The 23,691-nt window shown below is 45.8% G+C and overlaps 1 protein-coding gene across 1 annotated transcript in view; it reads right to left on the bottom strand.

The window, feature by feature from the left end:
- Positions 1 to 20,879, bottom strand: part of KCNJ6 (potassium inwardly rectifying channel subfamily J member 6) — a 267,408-nt gene extending 246,529 nt beyond the window's left edge. Inside the window, exon 1 of the mRNA XM_043593602.1 lies at positions 20,301 to 20,879. The gene's annotated coding sequence lies outside the window, so the exon portion shown is untranslated. The remainder of the gene's footprint in view (positions 1 to 20,300) is intronic.
- Between the last annotated feature and the right edge of the window lie 2,812 nt (positions 20,880 to 23,691).

The raw sequence follows: 23,691 nt of genomic DNA, 5'->3' as shown, positions 1-23,691 counted from the left end.
CAGGCTCATAAATGAAGCTTTAAGTGGTACCTGCCTCCATATACACTTGGCACTTAAAAAAGCGTTAAGATCATTACATTGCTTATTTTAGTTTTCCAGATCCTCTTAGAAGCAGGGGATAGGAAAAATAGCTTGCTAGTTTATTGCATTTCTCCCCACATTTGCCCCTATTTTATAGCTGGACAACCTGATATAGAAAGAAGTTAAGTAAGGGGCACCCGGGTGGCTCAGTCGGTGGAGCATCCGACTTCAGCTCAGGTCATGATCTCCCAGTTTGGGAGTTCGAGCCCCACGTCAGGCTCTGTGCTGACAGCTCTGAGTCTGCCTGGAATTCTCTCTCTCTTTCTCTCTCTGCCCTGCCCCTGCTCATGCTCTCGCTCTCTCTCTCTCAAAATAAATAAACTTCAAAAAAAAAATTAAAAATAAAATAGACGTTTCCACCAGTAAAGAGAGAAAAAAAATCTCTTTCCCTCCTAGACGTCCCCCTCTGACCTCCATATACAGAATTTGGGTGCTTAATTTCTTGTTCAGTGGTTTCTTGCCGAGTTTTTAGAGATGGCTACAATTTGACTACATGGAATAATGTCATCGGCGCTCGTTTTCCAAAGAAAAGTATTTTTAAATAATTTTAGTAGTGCCCAATAGCTCCCTTGGAATCAGAGCACGTAGGCATCCTAAAAATATTCAAACACCGTACCTTGAACGACTTTTTCACGACACTCCTGGAGAGCAACTTGGACAGGGAGCAGTAAAGCCTCGGTCAAGCCCTTGTCGGGGAGGAGGTTTGAGCCCGGCACAGAGGTAAAGCATGCGGGGACACATCAGTCCGTGAGGCGGCCACACAGTGAGGCCCATGGAACAGTGTCACAGCCAGAGGGACAAGCTCAGGGGAGAGAGAGGGGGCACGACTTTGAATTTGGGTGGCACCTCAGATTTCGGGACCTGGACATTTAACTCAAGAAGCCACTTGGTTTACCCTTCTGATTTCTCTGAGATGACAGCAAAGAGATTGCTCTCCTTTCCTATGAAGGCAATTTTAGGGTGTCAGATGCTCTGATTTGGGCAGACATCTTAGGGTTCTTTTCTCCCTCTTTTCTTACTGACAAGTGTCCCTTCCCCCTCCCATCACTATCTGAGATCTCTCTCTCTCTCGTGCTGAGGGCTTAAGGCCCTACTCAACGTTTTCCATTTCTTTGCCAACTCGATGGGGTTTTCTTGTCTTTTCTCATGTCATTGGTCATTTATAAAATCTCGGGGGTGTTGTAAAAGCACACAGGGATTTGATCTGTTTTGTGGCTAGCACAAGAGGCACAAATGACTCTACCCTGTGCCTAGAACTGGGCACTGGAAGAAGCCAGGAGGGGTGGGCAGCGTTCGTCACCTAAGGGCTCTGTTTACCGCCCTCCACGTACCCAGCGTCACTTTATCTTAGCAATACCAACCGCTCACCTGGAAACTTAACAACAAACGAAGGGACTTGAGTCCAGATTCCTTACGTGACTAAAGGAACGCGCTAGAACAAGACTTGTACATTACAAGAGCTGGAGCAGTTGAACAAAGGTTACAGTTTCTCACAAGGACACGCAGGGTCCATTCTAAGAACCTCCCCATACTTCGCCGTAAAAGGACAATCTACTTTGAATTGGCTGGGGGGAAAAAACAAAAACCAAAAAAACTCTAGTATAGTATAGTTTAACAATGGCTTATTTTAAGGAAATTGTTTTAATTCAGTGACAGAAACTGGAAGCTTACTTGATTGGTTAGATGACTGGTGGATTGTCACTAAATTCTCTCATCCCAGCATGTTCTGCGGGTCACTATAACCACCCTATCATCTTCTCTACCAGCTGCTCTAAAACCCAAGCTTTACACACTTTACGGGTGGGTTATCATGGACGACTTCGGTGTTGTTCTGGTGGTTATTCGTGACCACGAATTTCCAGGAGAGATGTACTTCCTGATCTGGGAACCCCACATAATAGCCATGATCACCCCGTGCCCAGCGTAACCCCTCTGTTCTCCCCACAACGCCCAAGTTCCACAAAGATTCGGCACTGTGAATCGAACATAAACTTCACTCATGCACACGAGAACCGAGAAGCCCGTTATCTCAATGGTGCACACGAAAGAAACCATTTCCCTGAAAAACAAAATTCATCGACAGAAAGGGATTTTAGCTCATCACCTTGATGATTTTGGTATCTTGTAAAAACGATCCTCACTCATTCTGCGGCTCCGGATCTGACCCCCAGCTCATCTTGGGCTGAAGTGGGCCAAGCCAGTGATGTTATTCCTGGACCGAGGCAGGTTCACGTAAAGCCCATTTTCCATGTTCCCTTTGGTGGGAGCTCAGTGGCAGCTCTGGGTGAGGGACAGGTGCTGAGAGGATTCACCTAAGACTCCACGTTCCCCTTGGCCTCCATTCCTGCCGGTCGGAGCCAGGCTCCAATCCCCAGCGACTCTCATCGAGGCATAAATGGGTTTTGCTCCACGGGCAAAGAAAACGCTGCAGCGCGACATCCGTGACCGAGAACGACTGTCAGATGGCTATCAAGCGACACGGGTTTTGCAGGCGGCGACAAAGAGCAGCTCTCCCCTCAGCTCGGTCACTGCCTCGGGGCTCACCCGGCCTCCCTCCCCGCGTGTGAGTTATTTGCCGGAATGGCCTCGACCCTTCGCACCTGGCCCGTGGCCACGTGCGATCCCTGTTGTTCACGGAGTGTGACGTTCGAGTTTTCTTTGGGCTGAATCCATCATCAGCCTGGTCTCCCGGCTCATGAGTGAGCAGACTCAGCACCACTAGCGGCACGACCGAGGGACAATTTTTCTATGGCCAGTTCACTACTCTGGGCGGGTTCCGGGCTCCTTCCCTTCCTGTCAGGGCCCAGCAGTGTCCTGATCCCAGGGTTTCCGCTCAAGTCCGCCTGGCCCAGAGCCGCCAGATCAACATCGACCGTGTATCCTCCCCCGCCCCTAATCAAAGCAGTTCGCTCTCAATCATCTACGACCTCAAGTTCCACGCCCAAGGATGGCGCTCCGTTTTCTCCCCGGACAGTACCTCTGCCCGATGAGCCCTCACTGCCAATGCTCCCTGGGTGCACATGGGGTGCTTGTCCGGAAAGCCCTTCCTTTCCCATTTCCCTGCCAAAACCCTACACCTCCCAAGAGAAGTTCCACCATATCCTTGGATGATTCCCTACCGACACCAGCCTGTACTTTAAAGTCCCGCACTCTCTTGTTTGATGCTGTGCTTTTTTTGTGCATTATTGTTTCGTTGACACTCTTGTTTCCTTCAAGTCTAATGCCTCTGAGGGTTCGAGTTAAAACCTTCTTTTCTTAATTTATTTTATGTTTTTTAAGTTTATTTATTTACTTTGAGAGAGAGAGAGAGAGGGAGAACAAATGGGGGAGGGGCAGAGAGAGAAGGGGACAGAGGATCCAAGGCAGGCTCTGTGCTGATAACAGAGAGGCTGATGTGGGGCTTGAACTCATGAACCCATGGGATCCATGACCTGAGCTGAAGTCAGACACTCAACTGACTGAGCCACCCAGGCAGCTGACCTTCTTTCTTCTTTTTTTTTTAATGTTTATTATTTTTGAGACACATATAGAGTTAGAGAGAGAGAGAGAGAGAGAGAGAGAGAGAGTGCAGGGCAGGGGCAGAGAGAGAGGGAGACACAGAATCCTAAGCAGGCTCCAGGCTCTGAGCTGTCAGCACAGAGCCCGACACGGGGCTCGAACTCATGAGCGGTGAGGTCATGACCTGAACCCAAGTTGGACACTTAACCAACGGAGCCAGGCAAGTGTCCCTATTTTTTTTTTTTTGAGGAAAAGTTTTTCCCGTTTCCTCTCAGTCTTCTCGACAGAGTAGACACTCACGAAAGATTTGTTGACTGACCTGTGCCAAGAGCCACGACGATACAGGGTGTAGCCATTAAAGGTTAATTTCTGGCAATATATAGGGGGTCAAGAGACGTTTCAAATAAAAGCAAATGTTACATAGCTAATTAGTCTTCGCTTGACTGCATGGGGGTCCGCTATGATAATCCCTCTATTCAGTGTTTGTAGTGTGGCTTTTCTCAAGGGTACACCCTTCTTATTCACCGATAGTGTCTTTTATTTGAAGGATAATAGGTGAGACTCTTAATTTAAAATAAGTGCCAGGGAACTTCTGCATGGATTAACCAGAATTCCAGAAGACTAAGCAGTCTATTTATACAATGGCAGCAGCAGAGAAGCTCTTGCTTTGCGCCCTAATCGTCATCACTTAGGGTGCTCTGTGCAGGTTTTATCGGCTGGAACAAAAGCCTATTGTGTTTGTCTTTTTCCTCTGGGCTGGGGAGTCCAGGTCAGGTCTGCTCGTGGGGTGGAGGGCAAGGGCAGGCCTGCCGTCTTCCAGCTGCGCGAGGCCCCCCAGCAGAGCACCCTCCCCTCTTAACTACGGGAAGAAGCCTGCCAAAGGGGGCAGAGTTGAGAAAAAAAACCTAAGGCAGGGGTTCTCGAATGTTCTGGCGCCTCAGAATCTCTGGGGGGTGGTATTCAGGTGGTCGGCCCCAGCCCCCCCCCCCCGGAGCTCAGAATTCACCGGGTCTGGGGTGGGCTCGAGAACGCGCATTTGTAACCGGTTTCCCTGGTGACGCGGCTGCTGCTGGTTCAGGGACACACTTTGGGAACCGCTGGCCTCGAATGACTTCTGTCAGCTCTGATGCTTCTTTCTGCCCACAGAGAGTGACTCATGGTCGGAGAGGAGGCAGGAGTGGCGCTGGTTTGGGGCTCAACACTCCTCAGCTGCCGATAAGAAAGGGAGCCGCCTAATTCAGCCTCTTTCTCAATGAAGAGATCCCTTCTAGGACAGCTCACCTATTATAGGCTCTTTCTACGGCTCCCTGTCGGTGTCGCCTCTTCTCAGATGCTTCCCTGCGGTGACCCTGGACGCACCAGGAGGGCTAACGAAAATTCAAAGCAGTGAATATACATTTAAGGGATTCCCTGGTGAATACCTCGAGACGCAGCCCAGAAGGAAGACATCCATTCCTTCCTTGCCATTACGGAAACTGGATTTTTGTCAGAGTGGGGAGTCTATCTTACCGGCATCATATCTTGCACGTAAGAGATGTCCACAGATCTGAAAGGCACTCTGGCTGACGGGTCATGGGTCAGGACTCTGAAAAGAACGTGAGGCTATTTACAAATAAGTTCCGAGCGCTGTGAAAAGCCTCCGAAGAGCTATTCCTTCCCCTGTCTGTTGACCGAAGGTAGAGTTGTATGGAAAATATAAAGCAGGAGGGAAGTCTTTCCCCTGCGTGGGGAATTTGACAGACTCGTAGCTTCGTCCTGGGGTCACTCTGCTCCAGGCTTGTTCGCGGTGACCGCGCGTTTCACGTATGGGCCAAAATGTCATTTGGTGGGACAGGACTCATTTCGTTTACAGAGAGCAATGATAGTTCCCCAGTAATAAAGTCATGACCTCGTAGAGTGCCGAGGTCCAGCGTGACGTGTTGACAGACACGGAAGACGGTCACTGCCGTCAGGGGGATTGCAAGCCCTTTGTGTTGTGGGGACTTTAAAACACATGCGCTCCAACGCCATTTCCTGGCTCCTCCGGCTTCTTCCTGCCTTCCGGTGGTGGGGAACTCGGAGCCGGGCCAACAGAGAGGGCCGGCCACATTGCCACTTCCCAGCTGTGACCACAGAAGGGTCTTCCTTTTGGGTCACTTTGTAGCTTCTGCCACTGGGTCCTAGTTGTATTTCTTAGAGTTTAGCGGAACCCTGCTAATCCCTCCCTTTATCTTAAAATATTGTATCAGAATTCCTGAAAAGAACTGTCATGCCTCCCCACCCCCATGTGTTCTGTAGGGGAAACACCCCCAATTCCTTTGTCTATTCCTCACCGATCGCCCTGATGCCTCCCTTCTGCAGGTGACTGAGTTGGGTTGTGCCCCTTTTAAGTAGAAACGAAAGGAGGTAGCAGTGAAATAAACCTGCTCCTCAAAAACACTCTCTTCATTTATCAGAAGCTCCACTCTAGACATCAGTCACTTTAGAATGGCAAGACATTTATTTATTTATTTATTTATTTAATTTAATTTTTTTGTTTAGTACTCCATTGTACGGATATACCAGTTTTTTTTTTATATGAAATTTATCATCAAATTGGTTTCCATACAACACCCAGTGCTCATCCCAAAAGGTGCCCTCCTCAATGCCCATCACCCACCCTCCCCCCCCCCACTCCCCATCAACCCTCAGTTTATTCTCAGTTTTTAAGAGTCTCTTATGGTTTAGCTCTCTCCCTAACTTTTTTTTTCCTTCCCCTCCCCCATGGTCTTCTGTTAAGTTTCTCAGGATCCACATAAGGGTGAAAACATACGATATCTGTCTTTCTCTGCCTGGCTTATTTCACTTAGCATAACACTCTCCAGTTCCATCCACGTTGCTACAAAAGGCCACATTTCATTCTTTCTCATCGCCAAGTAGTATTCCATTGTGTATATAAACCACAGTTTCTTTATCCAGAATGGCAAGATATTTAAAGCGTTCAAGAGTTCTTTAATCCAGTATAGCTGCCCCATGGAAGGATATATAGTCACTATTCCAGGTTGGTAACTTTGGGTCCCGCATGCGTGGACTGTGGCTTCGGCACCATGCTGGAGGGCAGGGAATGAGGGTAACTGGCAGCATCCTGTGTGGTCGTCGTATTCCTTCCGGCTCTTTGTCTCATAGCTGTCTCGTATATCTCCACCTAATATTCATCTTGTCTAGACTGTAAGTTGAGCATTAAAGTTGGTGTCTCCCTGGGTGGCTCAGTCAGTTGAGCGTCCGACTCTTGATTTCAGCTCAGGTCATGATTTCACGGTTCGTAAGTCCAAAGCCCACGTTGGGCACTGTGCTGGCGGTGTGGAGCCTGCTTGGAATTCCCCCTCTCTCTCTGCCCCTCCCCTGCTCTGCTCTCTCCCTCTCTCTCTCTCAAAATAAATAAACTTAAAAAAGTTTATGGGTGTCTCCCTTCCAGTGAAAAGGTGTAGACTTTAGTTTCCAAGGGTACCCGCTTTCCTCCAGGCAGGCAGGAGTTCTCAAAGGCTACTTACAAAATACGTGGTCTATTTTGAGGAAAACACAAACTATTGTTAGATTAATTCGCCCCAAACTTAGAGCATGGGTCTACCCTATAGATGTTTATGTGATTCGAGACAAAATGCAAATTACCAGTCAACGGCAAGTTCGAGAGATTGGAAGACAGCATCTAATTCTTGAGCTTTCTTCGACACAATGTGGGCGTAACGGTCAGGATTAGACACTTGCACTCCAGCATGGGTCGTGAAGTCAGTTTTTCTTCTTTGTGTCTACTTTCGTGGCTCAGCTACCAGGCGTCAAACAATATGGATTTACTTCTCTTTTGTAAGCATCAAATACACTCATTCCAAAGTCAAAGATCCCAACTAATTTCTTTTTTTTTTTTTTTAATTTTTTTTTCAACGTTTTTTATTTATTTTTGGGACAGAGAGAGACAGAGCATGAACGGGGGAGGGGCAGAGAGAGAGGGAGACACAGAATCGGAAACAGGCTCCAGGCTCTGAGCCATCAGCCCAGAGCCCGACGCAGGGCTCGAACTCCCGGACCGCGAGATCGTGACCTGGCTGAAGTCGGACGCTTAACCGACTGCGCCACCCAGGCGCCCCCCAACTAATTTCTTAAAAACAAATACACCGCTGAAGAATGATTCAAGAGCTCAACAAAATACTGTTTCCGCCAGGGATCTTTCCACCACTGGGACAGATCACTTGCCCCGCCCCCCTTTATTCCTGACCTACAATAGCTGTATTTCTTTGATGCCAGACTTTTGTATTAAAGCAGCCAAATGGGTATGTTTGATATTGGATACGTATCCAAAGACTCTAGTGTGCTTACACTACCAGTGTATTTTCTTCCCGGGCGCAGAGCTGAACTTGTCATTACAGTTAGGCGAAGTCACAGAGTGTGGGCAGAAGTGATATACGTTACTTCCAAGGCCCGGATCATTAAAAATCTCCTGAGTATGGTCCCTGTATGGCATCAGCCAATTAGATTTACGAGAATGAGAAATAACCTTCTATTTTGCTAAGCTGTTGAGATTTAGGGATTTTCTGTTACAACAGCTATCTAATTAATACGGTTTACACGGCCGCACAGAGGACCGCATTCAATGACATATTGTAGCAAACGAATGACGGCATCTATTATTCATAAAGTGGATACTCTGTGCTGGACATTGTGCCAGGAACCTTACATTATCACATTAATCCTCATAACGTCTCTGGGGTGGACGCTATCATTTTCATTTTATAGACAGGCAAACCCAGAGCTTAAAGTGGATCAAGGTCACATAATTAGTGTAGTGGAGTATGTAATTGTCCCCAATTATTCATTTCCCTCTTTGTAAGAAGATTATACATCTGCACCTGTTGCTGTATGCAGATGCTTCAGTGTGGGATAAATATGTGTCTCCATCTCATCGGCCGTTGACATGGACGCGACACATGACTTGTTTCTGGTCCACAGTCTCCGAGCGCATAACTTGGGCCATCCCTGAGCAGGACTTTTAAGGGCCCTTGCTTAATCTGGCATTCTCCTTGCCCTCTGACGCTAGCATGGAATGTCCCAGATCAGACTGGTCCTTCAGCTTGGACCCCAGAACAAGGAAGACACGGGGTGGCGGGCCCACAGCCGACCAGCAAAGGTATGCAGCCCGAGGGGGAAATCAACGTCCGTCTTGTAAGCCACTGAGATGCTGAGACCTGCTGTTACCGCACCGACGCTAGCTAGTACCTAAAGCTTGATTCAGATGCAGTCAGTGCCACGCCAGGGTCTGTGCTTTTCATCACTGAATAACGCCTCCCAGGCACAATGTCACATTCACACACATTCTGGTTGGACGCTATGAGGAGAATGGAAAGCATCCTCAAAAACCAACCAACCAACCAACCAACGAACCAAACAACTCCATTCTCATCCAGGTAGGAAGAAAGTAGATGTCTGTAAGTTTAAAGAGGCAACTGTCACAGCAGCAGGATTTGAACTTCATTTATAAAGACTTGTCTCTCACGTCGCATATATGTTCAGATTTCGTGCCCCCAAACAACTGCGGCAGGGATATGGATCCTTTTACCCATAGATTCAGTTGCTGGTGAATTTTGTAAAGTGTTCACGCTAGAAGCCATGTCTCGGTGACTAGGAATGTGACTGGTGGTGACCATCAAAAATCGTTCACCGAACGAACCACCAGCGCCATATGGTTTCTGGTTCTCAGTACGGCCACAGAGAGGAAATGTGAAATACGAGACTGAAGGGGCCTCGGGGGCTTAATCTGACCAGCATAAATCTGTAAAGACATGAATTAAGGTGCCGTTTGTTTAAAATGTGGAATTAACTTCAGACATCGCAATTGGAAAAGTTGATTGATGGCCTGAAGGCATCTGGACAGGATGAAGGTTTGAATGGTCACTTGAATGCCACGCAAAATCATTCTCTCAAGACTTATTTAAATAACTGTGCAGCTCAGTAATAAATAAAGAGATATCTATAATTGATTAGCCGGTATGGTTAGATCAAAGCTACAGACAGTTTAGGGAATACGGAATGTTCTTTTTTAAGATGACATTGTCCTCAGAGGATAGGGTCCAAGATGGCAGCATGGGAAGCCTGTGAACATATCTCCTCCCACAGACACATCAAATCTACACCTACATATGGATCCTTTCCCTTTGAAAAAGATCTGAAAACTATAGATGAGCTGCTTTCCACAACAGAAACTAAAAGGACCACATTAAGATGGGACAGAGAGGCGGAGACAGTCTTGAAAGAAACCCCATCCCTGGAGCAGCAGCACACAACAGGGAGGGATCTTACCAGACAGGTGCTTCTTTCTGAGTGAGAGTTTGGTGCCCCGCACGGGGCACCCTGGCCTCTGGGATCTGTGCCAGAAAGACGAGCCCTCCGGATGTCTCGTTTGGGCAACCAATCAGGCTGATGTCCGGAAGTCCCAAAGTGCTGTGGGAAACAGATTCCCCTCTTGGGGGGCTGGGGTATGGCTTCACTCAGCAAAAAAAAAAAAAAAACAGCCGTTTGAAAAGTACCTAGATTATATGTGAGGGGTATTCATCCATCGATCAGAAGCATCTGCTGCAGGGGCAGGGGCACAGCTGAGATGCTCCGGGAAATGGAGGTGCTGACACCATTGTTGTGCCCTCTGTCTAGCCTGCTTGTACAGCCAAGTGAGTTTGGACAAGGCGCCCTCCCGCTGACTGGCTCGGAAGGGCAGGGTGAGCCGCTGTGTTGCTCGCTGAGACTGAAGAGTGGGGAAGTTGCAGTGCTCCCCTGCTCCCTGGCTGGGGCTGGCAGCCCTGGTGGTCACAGGATTCCCCCACTCCTAGACCAAAGCCAGGGCGCACACTCAGGCGAGACACTCTCTTGCCGCACCGGCGCAGATCAGACGTTTTCCCACTACCTTTCCAAAGCCGGTGAAACTGCCCTGCCCCCTGCCCCCTCCAATGGCCTTGCTAAAGCCAGAAGGCCCATTCAACCCACACAGGGGACACTCTTTGATCACCCGGCTCTAGTGGCTAAGAGAATTGACATTCCAGAGCTCCACAGGACCGTAACAAGTAGAAAGATAGCTCTTGGCAGGCCACCACCCCAGGGCACAGACAGCAGACACACACAACCTCAGTCTTCCTGTGAAAAGGACCTGTGAAGTCGGCCGCCCAACCGACCGAGCCATCCAGGCGCCCCACGGCCCAGTTTTTATAACTGCTGCCCAGGGGAGACCTCCAGATCTCCTGGCCTAGAGGCCAACACGGATTATGCTTGCAGTCCCCCAAGACTGTATATCTTTGCATAGTGTACAAACTACTGCCCGAAGATCTGGCTTTTAGTCACCCTGCAATTAGGTGCTAAACAGATTCTGCCCCCCCCCCCCCACCTTAGAACAGGCTGACAGGTCTTGGCACATCTTCAACGTATCGATAATAACTTAGGCAGTTTAGACAATCACAAAGTTTCAAGAAACAACCTTGAGTTAGGACAAAATCGAACAAGGCTCATCACCTATACAAGGACACTTCTTCAAGCCCGAAAGAGGTAGCTGTGTGGCCAAATCACAGACACAGAGTCAAGCAAAATGAGGAAACAGAAATATCAAGGTTATTCAGACTTGAAGGAAAGAGAAAGAATTTACCAGATAAGCAAAAGCTAAAGGAATTCATCACTACCAAACCAGCCTTACGTGAAATCTTAAAGGGACTTCTTTAAGCTGAAAAGAAATGGCGCTAATTAATAATAAGAAAACATATGAAAGTAAAAACCTTACTGGAAAATGTAAATATACAGTAAAAGCAGTGGATTGATCACTTATTAAGGTACTTAGGAGGTTAAAAGACAAAAATAGTGAAACGAACTAAAACTACAATAAAGTTTAAGGAATACATAAAGCAAAAAGATGTAAAAAGTGACATCAAAAACGTAAAACATAGAAGGAGGAGTAAAAATGTAGAGTTTTGGAATATGTTCAAATTTAAATTACTATCAACTTAAAATAGACTGTTTTATAGATAGTATGACATATGTGAACTTCATGGTAATCACAAACCAGACACTTACAGTAAGTACACAAAGGTAAATGAAAAACGAATTCAAGCATAACAAGAAAGAAAACCATCAAACCACAAGGGAAGAGAGAAGAAGAAGAGAGGAACTATAAACACAACCAGAAAACGATGGACAAAATTGCAGTAAGTACACCCTATCAATAATTACTTTAAACATAAATGGACAAAATTCCCCAATCAAAAAAGTGGTTGAACGGATTTACCAAAAGATATCCATATGCTACCTGTAAGAAATTCCCTTTAGAAGTAAGGATACAAACTGACTGAAAGCAAGAGACGAAAAAAGATATTCCATGGAAATGGAAATGACAAGAAAGCTGGCATAGCTGTACTTCTATCAGAAAAAGATACAAAAGACAAAGAGAAGCGCTATGTAATGATACAGGGGTCAATCCAGCAAGAAGATAAAGCATTTATAGATATATATGCACCCAGCTTAGGAGCACAAAAATAAATGAGGCAAATATTAACAAACGTAAAGGTAGAAATTGATAGCAACACAACAACAGTAGGCAATATTAACATTCCCCTTACATCAATGGATATATAACTCATCCAGACAGAAAATAAACTGGAAAACATTGGCCTTCAACAGCACATGAGGGCAGATGGACTTAATAAATACAGAGCAATTCCATCCAAAAACAGCAGAACAGACTTTCTTCTCAAGTGCTCAAGGAACATTCCCCAGGTTAGACCATTACATTAGGTCACAGAAATAAGTCTTAATAAATTCAAGAAGACCAAAAGAATAGTGAGCATTTTTTGCAACCACAATGATATGAAACTAGAGATCAATTACAAGAAGAAAGCTGAAAAATCTACAAATACATGGAGATTAAACAACGCGTTCTCGAACAACTACCGGGTCACAGAAGAAACCAAAGGAGAAATCCAAAAATACCTGGAAGCAAATGGAAATAGAAATATGACATACCACAATCTCTGCAGCAAAAGCAGTTCTAAGAGTTGAATTCATAACAATACAGGCCCACCTCAAGAAATCAGAACAATTTCAAATAAACAATTTAATTTTACATCTCCCGGAACTAGAAAAAGAAGAACAACCGCCCCCGCCCCCAATTTTGTAGAAGGAAGGAAATAATAAAGATCAGAGTGGAAATAAATGGAATAGAGACTAAAAAGACCACTTAAAAATCAATGAAACTAAGAACTGGTTCTTTGAAGAGACAAACAAATTGACAAACCTCTAGCTAGACTCACCAAGAAAGAAAGAGAGAGGACTCAAACAAATAAAGTCAGAAATATAACAGAAGTTACAACTGATACCACAGAAATGCTAAGGATCATAAGAGACTATGAAGAATTATACACCAGTAGATTGAACCGCTTGGAAGGAATGGATACATTTCTAGAAATGTACAATCTTCCAGAACTGAATCATGAAGACATAGAAAATCTGAATAGACTGATTACTGGTAAGGAGATTAAATCAGTAATCCAAAGCCTCCCAACACAAGTCCAGGAACAAACGGTTTCACTAGTGAATTCTACCAAACATTCAAACAAGATTTAATACCTATCCACAAACTCTTCCAAAAAACTGAAGAGGAGAGAAAGCTTCCATACTCATTTTACAAGTGCAGTGTTACCCTGAGACCCAAACCAGACAAGAACACTACAGGGAAAGAAACTTATAGGACAATATCCCTGATGAATGTATATGAAAAATCCTCAAAAAATTAGCAAACCAAACTCAGCAATACATTAAAAGGGTCATACACTAAGATCAAGTGGGATTTATTCCAGGGATGCAAGGATAGTTCAATACCTGCAAATTAATGAGTGTGATACACCACATTAACAAAATGAAAGATAAAATCATATGATCATTTCGATAGATGCAGAAAAAGTATTTGATGAAATTGAACAACCACTTAGGATAAAAACTCTCAACAGTGTGAGTATGGAGGGAATGTGCCTCAACTTAATAAAATCCCTGGGAATAAACGTAACCAATGAAATGAAAGACCAGTACATCAAAAACCATAAGACATTGAGGAAATAAATTAAAAAGACATAAATAAATGGAAAGATATTCCATGCTCATGAATTGAAAGAATTAATACTATTAAAATGTCCATACTACCCAAAGCAATCTACAGATTCAATGCCGTCCCTATCAAAATTCTAATGACACTTTTCACAGAACTAGAACAAATAATTTTAAAATTTGTATGAAACCACAAAAGACCCCAAATAAAACAATCTTGGGAAAGAAGAACAAAGCTGGAGGTGTCATGCTCCCTGATTTCAAACTATACTGCAAAGCTATACTAATCAAAACAGTATGGTATTGACATAAAAACAGACACATAGATTAATAGAACAGAATAGAGAACCCAGAAATAAATTCACACATATGTGGTCAATTTACAACAAAAGAGGCAAGAATATACAATGGGGAATCGACAGTCTCTTCAATAAAGGGTGTTGGGAAAACTGGACATCTACATGCAAAAGAATAAAACCGGACCCACTATCTTACACCATACGTATAAAAGTCAACTCAGATTGGATTAAAGACCTGAATTTAAGACCTGAAACCATAAAACTTCTAGAAAACATAGATGGTAAGCTCCTTGACATTGGTCTTGGCAATTTTTTTTTGGATCTGTCTCCCAAAGCAAGGGTAACAAAAGCAAAAATAAACAACAGAACTACATCAAACTGAAAATCTTATGCACAGTGAAGGAAACCTTTAACAAACTGAAAAGGCAACCTACTGAATGGGAGAAGATATTCACAAGTCACATATCCAAGAAGAGGGTAACATCCAAAATGTATTTAAAAACTTATATAACTCAATAGCAAAAGCAATCCAATTAAAAAAAATAGGCAGAGGATCTGAACAGATATTTTTCCAAAGGAGATGTACAGATGGCCAACAGGCATGTGAAGAGACGGTCAGCTTCGCTAATCCTCAGGGGAATGCACGATGAGTTCTTACTCCGTGCCAACCAACGACTAGTTCAATAAGACATAAAATAACTAGTGTTGATGAGGATGTGGAGAAAAGGGAACTCTTGTGCTCTGTTGTGGGAATGCAAATTAGCACAGCCACTTTGGAAGACAGTACAGAGGCTCCTCAAAAAATAAAAGACAATGTAGAACTACCATAAGACCCAGCGATTCCACTAGTGGTTACCTATCTGAAAAAGAAACAAAATATCTAACTTGAAAAGACGTACGCACCCTTTTGTTCATTCCAGCATTATTTACAAAAGCCAAGATACGGAAACGACCTCAGTGCTCACTGATAAATGAATGAATGGGGAAGATGTGGTGTGTGTGTGTGTGTGTGTGTGTGTGTGTATTATATTATATGTGTGTGTATATATATATAATGGAATACTACTTAGCCATAAGAAGAATGAAATCTTGTAACCTGCAAAAAACATGCTAAGCAAAATAAGTCATACAGAGAAAGACAAATGCTGTGTGATTTCACTTACATGTGGAATCAAAAAAACCAAAACCAACAAAACTCAGTCACACAGGGGCGCCTGGGTGGCGCAGTCGGTTAAGCGTCCGACTTCAGCCAGGTCACGATCTCGCGGTCCGGGAGTTCGAGCCTGACGTGGGGCTCTGAGCTGATGGCTCAGAGCCTGGAGCCTGCTTCCGATTCTGTGTCTCCCTCTCTCTCTGCCCCTCCCCCGTTCATGCTCTGTCTCTCTCTGTCCCAAAAATAAAAAAATAAAACAAATCAGTCATGGTTGTGTAATGTACAGCGTGTGGAATATAGTCAGTAATATTGTATTCATTTTGTGGGGTGACGGACGACAACCAGACTTACTGTGGCAACTGCGTCACAATGTTCACAAATGTCAAGTAACTATGGTGTGTGCCTGAAACGAATATACTATTGTACGTCAGGTATATCTCAAATTTCACTTTATCTTATTTTTAAGTATTCATTTATTTGTTTATTTATTTTGTGAGAGAGAGAGAGTGAGCGCACAGGTTGGGGAGGGGTAGAAAGAGAACAAGAGAGAAACCCAAGCAGGCTCCGCCCTGTCAGTGCAGAGCCCGACACGGGGCTCGAACTCACGAACTGTGAGGTCATAACCTGAGCTGAAATCAAGAGTCAGATGCTTAACCGACTGAGCCACCCAGGTGCCCCTATATCTCAAATTTAGATAAAAAGGGGGTAAGGATACCATTAGAGTACTAACTGCCATCATGATAACCTCTTCTTTGTATAAGACCCTAATCATTTCTAGAGCCAATTATTTAAAATACGTTTTAAAATATGTTATCCCAAATGACTGCATTTTATCTTTTTTAATCTCCTTAAACCCTCAAACTACAACTAAAAAAAAATCTTAATTCAACAAATATCTCGATGATTTTTCAACCTAACTACCAATTTCCCAATAATTCATATTACTAAATTTAATAATTCTGAAAAAATCCAGAGGGACTCCATTCTCTTTTGATATTTAAAATGACATTTGAAAATAAAAAATAGAGACAATAAATGCCATCTAAATAGACTATAAATCCAAACATGTTACACTTAAACATCTCAATTCCACAAACCTTAAAGTCTTGATACAATGAATTGAAAAACAAAACAAAAACACAAACACAAACAAAAAACCTTGGTTTCAAAAGTGTCATTACTTTAGTGCTGGTAAAAATACAGGAGACTTAAACGCTAGCCTTTTCCCCAGCTTCCTTCCCCTTGTTTTGACTCTCTCTGGTCTATTTCCCTTACTAATCTGCATATTGCTTACATACCATTTGTTTAAGGAAGAGTTGTCGAAAAAGAAAAGAGCCTCACCCTGCCTGCTTGCCCATTTTGGTAAAGAAGCTTCATCGTATTTTCATGAAGATTCACATAGTCAAGATTCAACCGTTGGGAAAAACAATACTTTCTACCCGTGAAAATCAGCGAATGGGGTTAAGCTTCGATAAGGGTGTATTTATGTATTTTTCATTGCCAATAATTTTTTCCTTTTGCTCATTCAACAGCTCTTCTGATGTCTTGTTTTATGTAAAGGCAGAGATAGTTTGTAACAAGATGGGGGGAGGATTTGAGAGGGAATGAACACATTTCTATATACTGAAAGGCAACAGCCTATGTAGATCCTTGTATTAAATGGAGACCCGGATCATAAAAGTTAACATATACTATTTGATGATGTGCAGGAAATGCCAGGGTAAGGTGACAAAATTATTTTTTAAAAAAATTATACAAAGTGCACAGGGATAAAGATTAAGTCTCCTTCACAAATCTTACTTGAAATGGGTAAACCAATTATTTTGGAGTATGCCATTGACTGCCATCAGGGCATAATGATGCTTTGCTCAACAATTAGCCACCCAGGAAGAAAGCAAATCCTAGTTTGATAAATTAGCACCAAATATACGAGCATAGAATCTACCAGAACTAAAGATCATTGGTTGAGCAATTTCCTATACTTAGATCATTTACATTCCCATCTTTTTTTTTTTTTTTTTTTTTTTTAACTCACGAGAGAAATTGAGCTTTAGAACTCACCGGTACATTACTTTAGAAATGATCTTTTTTCATGGAATGATCTATATTTTTGTATGGATTTATCTCCTAACTAATCTCGACTTCTCGTCTACCGATAGCTTCAGATGGCACAAAGCCAGGATACAGTTGTTTTAAGTGCTAACAGTACTCCATGCACCACTTCTCTCCACTTTAGGCAGCAAGCAACTCTTCTATAAATTACATCATGGATAAACTTAGCAATATCTATCAGGAATGGAAATGGAAGAAATCGTGTAACATCTCACCCTTTGACCAGGTTTGGAATAGACTGCTTCTGCCTTCAGTCGAGATCGTGAAAAAACCCCACAACAACTGAAAGGTATAAGCACACGGCTTTAACCAAGTCCTAAGTGCTCTGCATGCGTCCCCTTTAGAAAGCAATGGCAAGCTTGGAAACACAGTTGGAAAGCCCAGCAAAGAAAATCAGGATTTACCTTATTTACCTTCATAGAGAACAAACCGGAACCAGCTCAAGACTAAACCAACACACATGAGTATATCCTCAAAAGAGAAAAGCAGCCCAGTGTATTGTAAAGGCGTTATCAGTTATTTCCCACCAGTTGTCAGACTTAGACTGGGCTCTGCAATTCAAATTGTGCCTTGGAACAGCTGGATGCTACTCTGAAAAGCTGTCTATTAGAAATGTGATTGCCACTTTTCTCTACTATTTTTCCTCATCAGTATTGGCGGGCGTGAGGATCTATGACCGAAGATGAGGACAGCAGGACGGAGACCAATTTTGCCCAAGGTGAAGGCAGCATGGCGAGAGAGACTTACCTGCTTTCACTCAATGGATGCTGAAATGGAACTCGGGTGATAATAAGTCCTCCCCTCTTGCACAGTTTCCTCCTTGTTTCCTATGCCTGCAACCTTGGAAATGTAGCTGCCCTGTTCACATATTGGCTTAAAGATACAGTTACCGCATCTCACCTCACTAGCACACTTACTTCCCTTTCCTGGAGCTCACTGGCTCTTTTTTTTGGAAGAGTCTGTCAGGTCTGGACCAAGAGTAATTTATTTCTCTACCTCTGTGGTCTCAGGACCTCTAGACAGGATTTGGTTAACTGGTATCTTGCTGACAGGGTGCTCCTACAGTCTTTCTGTCATCGAAGCCCCATTCAAAGTGAAGGGGAGAGTGACAGGGTAAGAAATGAATGGATGCTTTTGAAACCAAAGGGACTTGGTTGAAAGCAGGCAACTCTCATCAAAGACTGATCCAGGGTGTGTGTGTGTGTGTGTGTGTGTGCGCGCGCGCGCGCGAGCGCGCGTGGGCGCGCGCGCGCACCCCCGCATACCCCCTTTCTCCCCGAGGACAGGGTCATTCTCCATTCTTAGTTCAGCTTGCATCTTTTGCTGTTTTAGTGCTCTTGATTTTGAATAGTTACTCTGATGCACCGCCATGCGTGAAATGGATGATTTGCAAGCTTCTCTGTCCCACGCAATTCTGTGGATAATCAGATATCCAGATTCTGCACGGGCAAGAGAATCGTTCCTTTATAGAAAGTGATTGCTCCTGCCACCAAAGGAGCTGATAGTGTTCCCGGGGCAGCCAATTGGGAGGTGGGAACCTGCCTTCTGTGCTCTGGCCTTGGTGCTGAATTCGGAACCTGCTGCCGGAACCATCTCCGTGGCCTCTGGGCAACTTTGGGAGGTTTGAGAGGGTGCCGGCCAGTTCCGGCAGCCCCCTCACGGGTCGCCGGCAGGAATTTGGGCAGAGCCGATTCCCTGGGACCCTCCAGAGGGTACGCGGCTGGCTTATTTCTTAGCCTGAAGCGGGGAAAGTTTTGTCCAACGCATTTTTGTAACTGGAGCTGCCTTCTCCCCTCCCACCTGGGTCGCCATGGAGACTCAGCTCTTTCTTTCTCCAGGCAAAATGGGCGAAGCTTAGTTAGCAGTGCCCTGACTATAGCAAGCCCCTTTTTCTTTCTAATCAGCTCCTGGGCATCCCCTTCCTCTTTTCAGCAGAAGAAAGGTAGGGCAGGGTGAGGAGCTAGTAAGGATGTGGCATTGCACCCTGCATGGTGGGGGCTGCCTAGTACCTTCAGACTTTGGATAAAAGCAAGCAGGAGGCACTCTATAAACATATAATGAATCTCCAACTCCCAAACACTGGAGTTTTCTCTCTCTCTCTCTTCCTTTTTTGGGAGTGGAGGCGGGATTCTTTGGAAAATTCTGGTATTTTGTTTCTCCATTAACCTCACCCCATTTCTGTGGCTGTTTCTATTAAGACATGTTTCCTCCTTAAAAGTCTCTCCATATTGAGGCTGGTACAAGAGATATACCTGTGGATCGACCCAAGGTTTTATTGGGTTTGGGGAATACTAATGTTATTTCTGTTAAAAACGAATTCAAGCTTAATGTCTTGATGCAAATGAAAATATACCCAGGAGGAAGCAAATCGGGGGATTTGTCCAATCCCTAAATGCCATAAGCATCTCATTTTATCTGAAGGGGTTTGCTCTCTTTCTTTCTTTTCTTTTCTTCCAATTACAAAACAATTCAGTTCACTTCTAGGGAGAAGTGTTTGTAGCCATCATATCATACATTCCTGGTTTTACTGATAGAGAACAGTTAGGACTTATTGTTTCCCATTCTCTGCCTGTTTCTCCCCACCCCTCACTTTTCCTTTTCTTCCTTCTCATGTTCTCTGTCTCCGTCTCTGTCTCTCCCTTCTATGCAAAAACGAACACGGATACAGCTTTCCATAAAGACAATGGGCTTTTCCCAACTGGAAATGACTACACCGCAAGCCGCCCCTGCCAGTTAATCAGTGCATTTCTTCTTTGCCAATGGATGTTGAAATGATGTCTGCAATAACTGACTGGGTTTCTCTGAGCCCAGGGCATGCAGACCCCTCCTCTCCCCGCCCCCCCCCCCTTGCGAGTTTTCAGTTGCTAATGAAAACCATATGAAACAGATTTCCCTTCTGTTATGTAACCGGCTTCTCCCTCGCCTTTCCCTTGACTTGGGCATCATGTTTCTCTCATCAGCGTGGAGCATGCAGCGGCGGCGGAGCCTGGGGAGGGGGAGGTGGGGACCCGAGGGCACGGAACGTTTTGCCCAGATTGATGCCAGCTTCTCGCCTTCGAGCAACTCAGCGCACCGCTTACCTTGTTGCGGACAGGGTGGTTTCACTCAATCATGATCTCCTCTCTTGGAACGGAGCAAGATTTAATATTTCACTACACGATGGATGGTGAGGGGAGAAAATTTAAAAAAAAGAAAAAAGAAAAAAAAAAAGAAAAGGAAAGGAAAGAAAAACTGGAATCAGGTGGTCAAATTTCACACCAGCCCCGGGAGGCTATTAGGAGACTCCATTCTCCTGGCGGTGCCTCCAGCTCTGGGTCTGGCTTCCCGGTTCCCGCGGATCCCCACCCCTCCACCCGCCCAACCTCTCCGGCCAGGTGCGGCCGTCTGCAAACTGGCTCCCTCTGGCCGCGAGCGGAGAGGAGGGCTGGGCGCGGGGTCAAAGGAGGGGCGGAGGGGCGGAGGGGTGTGCGTCGGGTTCGGACGCGGGCGGGAGACCCGGTGGAGGGAACGGGGAACAGGCAAGAGTGGCGGAAAAAAAAAAAAAAATTCCCGGCTGGGAGAAAAGTGATGGGCCACGCAGGGAGACGTCATGAAAGCCGCAGATTCAATGATCGCTCCTCAATTCCAGCGGACTGGCTGAGCCCCGCTGGCCGCGCACGAACCGGCGCGGCTGCGGGGATAAAAACGCGCGCAGCGCCGCGTGCTGGAGAAAAGCGGCCACACAGTGTGTCCCCGAGAGGCAGGGGGTGGGGACGCGGAGGGGAGGAGCGGGAGGCCGGGAGACGCCCACCCGCCTCCCACACCCCTCCCCGGGTGGGGGTGGGGGTTGGGGGACACTCCGTCGACCCCTTCCCAAGCCAGAGCCGGCGCGGAAGCCACCGAACCAACCCCCCCCCCCCCCCCCGCCACTCCAAGATGAAGCTGCAAAAGTGGGGGCGCTCCACGCTGGGGGAACCTTTTGGGTTCAGCCTCCGGTTCCCACCTTCCCTGATATGTCACCGAGTAAGTTATTCCTGGAGAATAGCCTGGACAGCAGCAACAAGCCGAAGCTCGGGGATCAGTTTTTGTCTGCTGCTTGGAGGGGCTCCGTCTTTTGGGTTTTGTGAAAGCGGGAGGAAGAGGGGCTTGTCTCGCTCGGGGCTGAAATCAAGGAGTCCGCCTGGGCGCAGGAGCTGGGCGCGCACTGCCCGCGTGGCCAGGAGGGGGCGCCGCGAGCGACTGGGGTTGGGGGCGGGGCGGGGGGGTGGGGACCGCCGAGTGGAACCCAGTGGAAGCCCCGCCCGCTGCTTCCTTCAGTCCGTCCTGTCCACAGCAGCTGGGGTCGCTGCTGTTGCCCCATCCTACCCCACCCTGAGGTCTCTTCACAGGCACTGGAGACAAAGAAAGGGACCGTGACCTTTCTCATGCATACCTCGGTTCCCCTTCCAAGTTGATTTTGTCAGGATTTGGACTATTGCCTACTCGATCCCGTCCTTTGATTTCTAACTTGCTTTGTATGGTTATTCCAGGGGCCGCCTCACAATGCTCCCCTCTGCAGCCCTTCTTTTTCTTACGGTCGCCGTCAACAATATTTCCCCATTTCCAAAGCCGTTCCACAGCTTGCCGCGACCTCTGCGCAGTCCACTCTTTTATGCCCTCTTTCCCCTAGGGATACATCGATTGGCCACTAAATTTTAAGAGCAATGACGACCATTCACTAGTAATTGTGTCATGACTGTTTCATAACTGGCTGTTCTTTTGCAACTTTACAAAGCGGGTTTCCTTTCACAAGGCGTGGAATTTCTATCTCCAAGGGGACGACCCTATTCCAGAAAAAAGGGTTGATGGAGACCTCTTGTTTCCAAGACCATTTTATTCCACATTTATGCATTCTAATTACACAGCAGTTCAGCTCTTCAAGAATGCTGTCTGCTTTCTAAAAATGACTGGTGTGGAGAGGTGTTTGCCTTAAGTTGCATCGACAGTTATATACAAGTCAACCGGGTGGCCTGTGAGCTCCTCTTTGCTGCTGATTTTCCCTGAGAGGTTATCATCTCACTGGCTTTTCCTTGGGGTCACAAATTCTGCATACGGAAGATGTTAGTATGTGTAATACGTGATTTTTATGCTCCACAGGGCTTCCTGGATCTAGTCCTTGTGTTAGAGATAAAGATAGACAAAGGACAAGTAGACTCAACAGTCCCTGAGGAATCCTTGAGCAAGTCTGCAAGATGCAGGGTTTCGGGGGACACAGCCCTAGAGCCTTAAAAGAACAACTCACGCTGACTGTAGTTGCCTACAGAGCATTCTTTGTCGTCTGTGAAGGCGCTCTGGATGTGCCCGCTAATTTTGACTGCACATATTTCTGCCAGTTGAAGGATTTCCCAACATTTATTCCTTATAAGACATCAGACCAAGTAGGTGAGTCAAGAGAGGGCAATAACCCGCTTTTCTCCTTTGAACGTTTGGAAAACTCCCCTGGCTTGACATTGGCCAGAGTGCTGGGGGCTACAGCTCTTTCTGAACGGTGCAGTGGCTTGTGCGGAATGAAGCGGATCACATTAGCACGGCATGGGATTCGACCAAAGCCAGAGACAGCAATTGGGTTTGCTAGATTCGTTTATTCCCGAGAGATCTCAGGTGGGGATCGTCACGGCCGTAACGAAGTTGAGTCTCCGTGGCATCTGAAAATCAGGCAACCCGTGCTTTGCCGCTCCTCTGAGCTTACGAGAGACCTGTCTGTCGGGACACGATGCGTTCAGCGTGTCTGGAATCTTCCTTACGTACCTATTTTACGATTTCAGATGAGGCCAAGGCCTCAGGTGGAGGGGTGGGGTGGCTGCCACTGGGGACTTCCAAGTCTTTAGCTCTTCCCGCCTCTGCGGGGGGGTCAGGACTCCAAAGATGACGAAGACAGCGGCTTCTAGGATGGATTGATTCTTCTGTGTGGACAAGGCTGGGTTCTCCCCGACACATCAAACTGTAACGGAGGCTTATTAGCTAGGAGGATTGACAAACTGAATTATCCCGACTGGGTGTCATTTGCTGTGTGTAATCTCATTTTTCTCCATCATCGATGGTGGCAATTTACGACCCAATCTATCTCCCTCCCCGCTGTGTAGATCTGGCCTCAGCTTTGGACAGGCCGGCACCAGAACTGTGGTGGGTGGCAGTTTCTGGCCTCCGTCTCATCTTGCTTTGTCTTATGTCTGTCTGCTTGTCCGATATTTAAGCCTTTACAGCTGCTGAGGGTACCCATTTCTCTTCGTTTTGCTTCCCCACCCCCCTCTCCCCCTCCCCCCTGCAAAACCCCAACACTAAAAGCATCTTTAAAGTGCAGAGATGGGTGTCTAATTTTTAAATAACTTATTTTAACTATCATAGAGCATTTTAAAGAGTCTCAAGGAAGAAATTTGAGAATTATTCCATTCTACTGCTCTACTTCCAGTGGACTGAATGGATTCCGTCCATGTTTCGTATTGAGGGAATATT

Source organism: Prionailurus bengalensis, chromosome C2 (genome assembly GCF_016509475.1).
Source record: "Prionailurus bengalensis isolate Pbe53 chromosome C2, Fcat_Pben_1.1_paternal_pri, whole genome shotgun sequence".
Lineage (NCBI taxonomy): Eukaryota > Metazoa > Chordata > Mammalia > Carnivora > Felidae > Prionailurus > Prionailurus bengalensis.
Note: the sequence above shows the minus strand (reverse complement) of the source record. Positions and strands in the feature narration are given on the sequence as shown.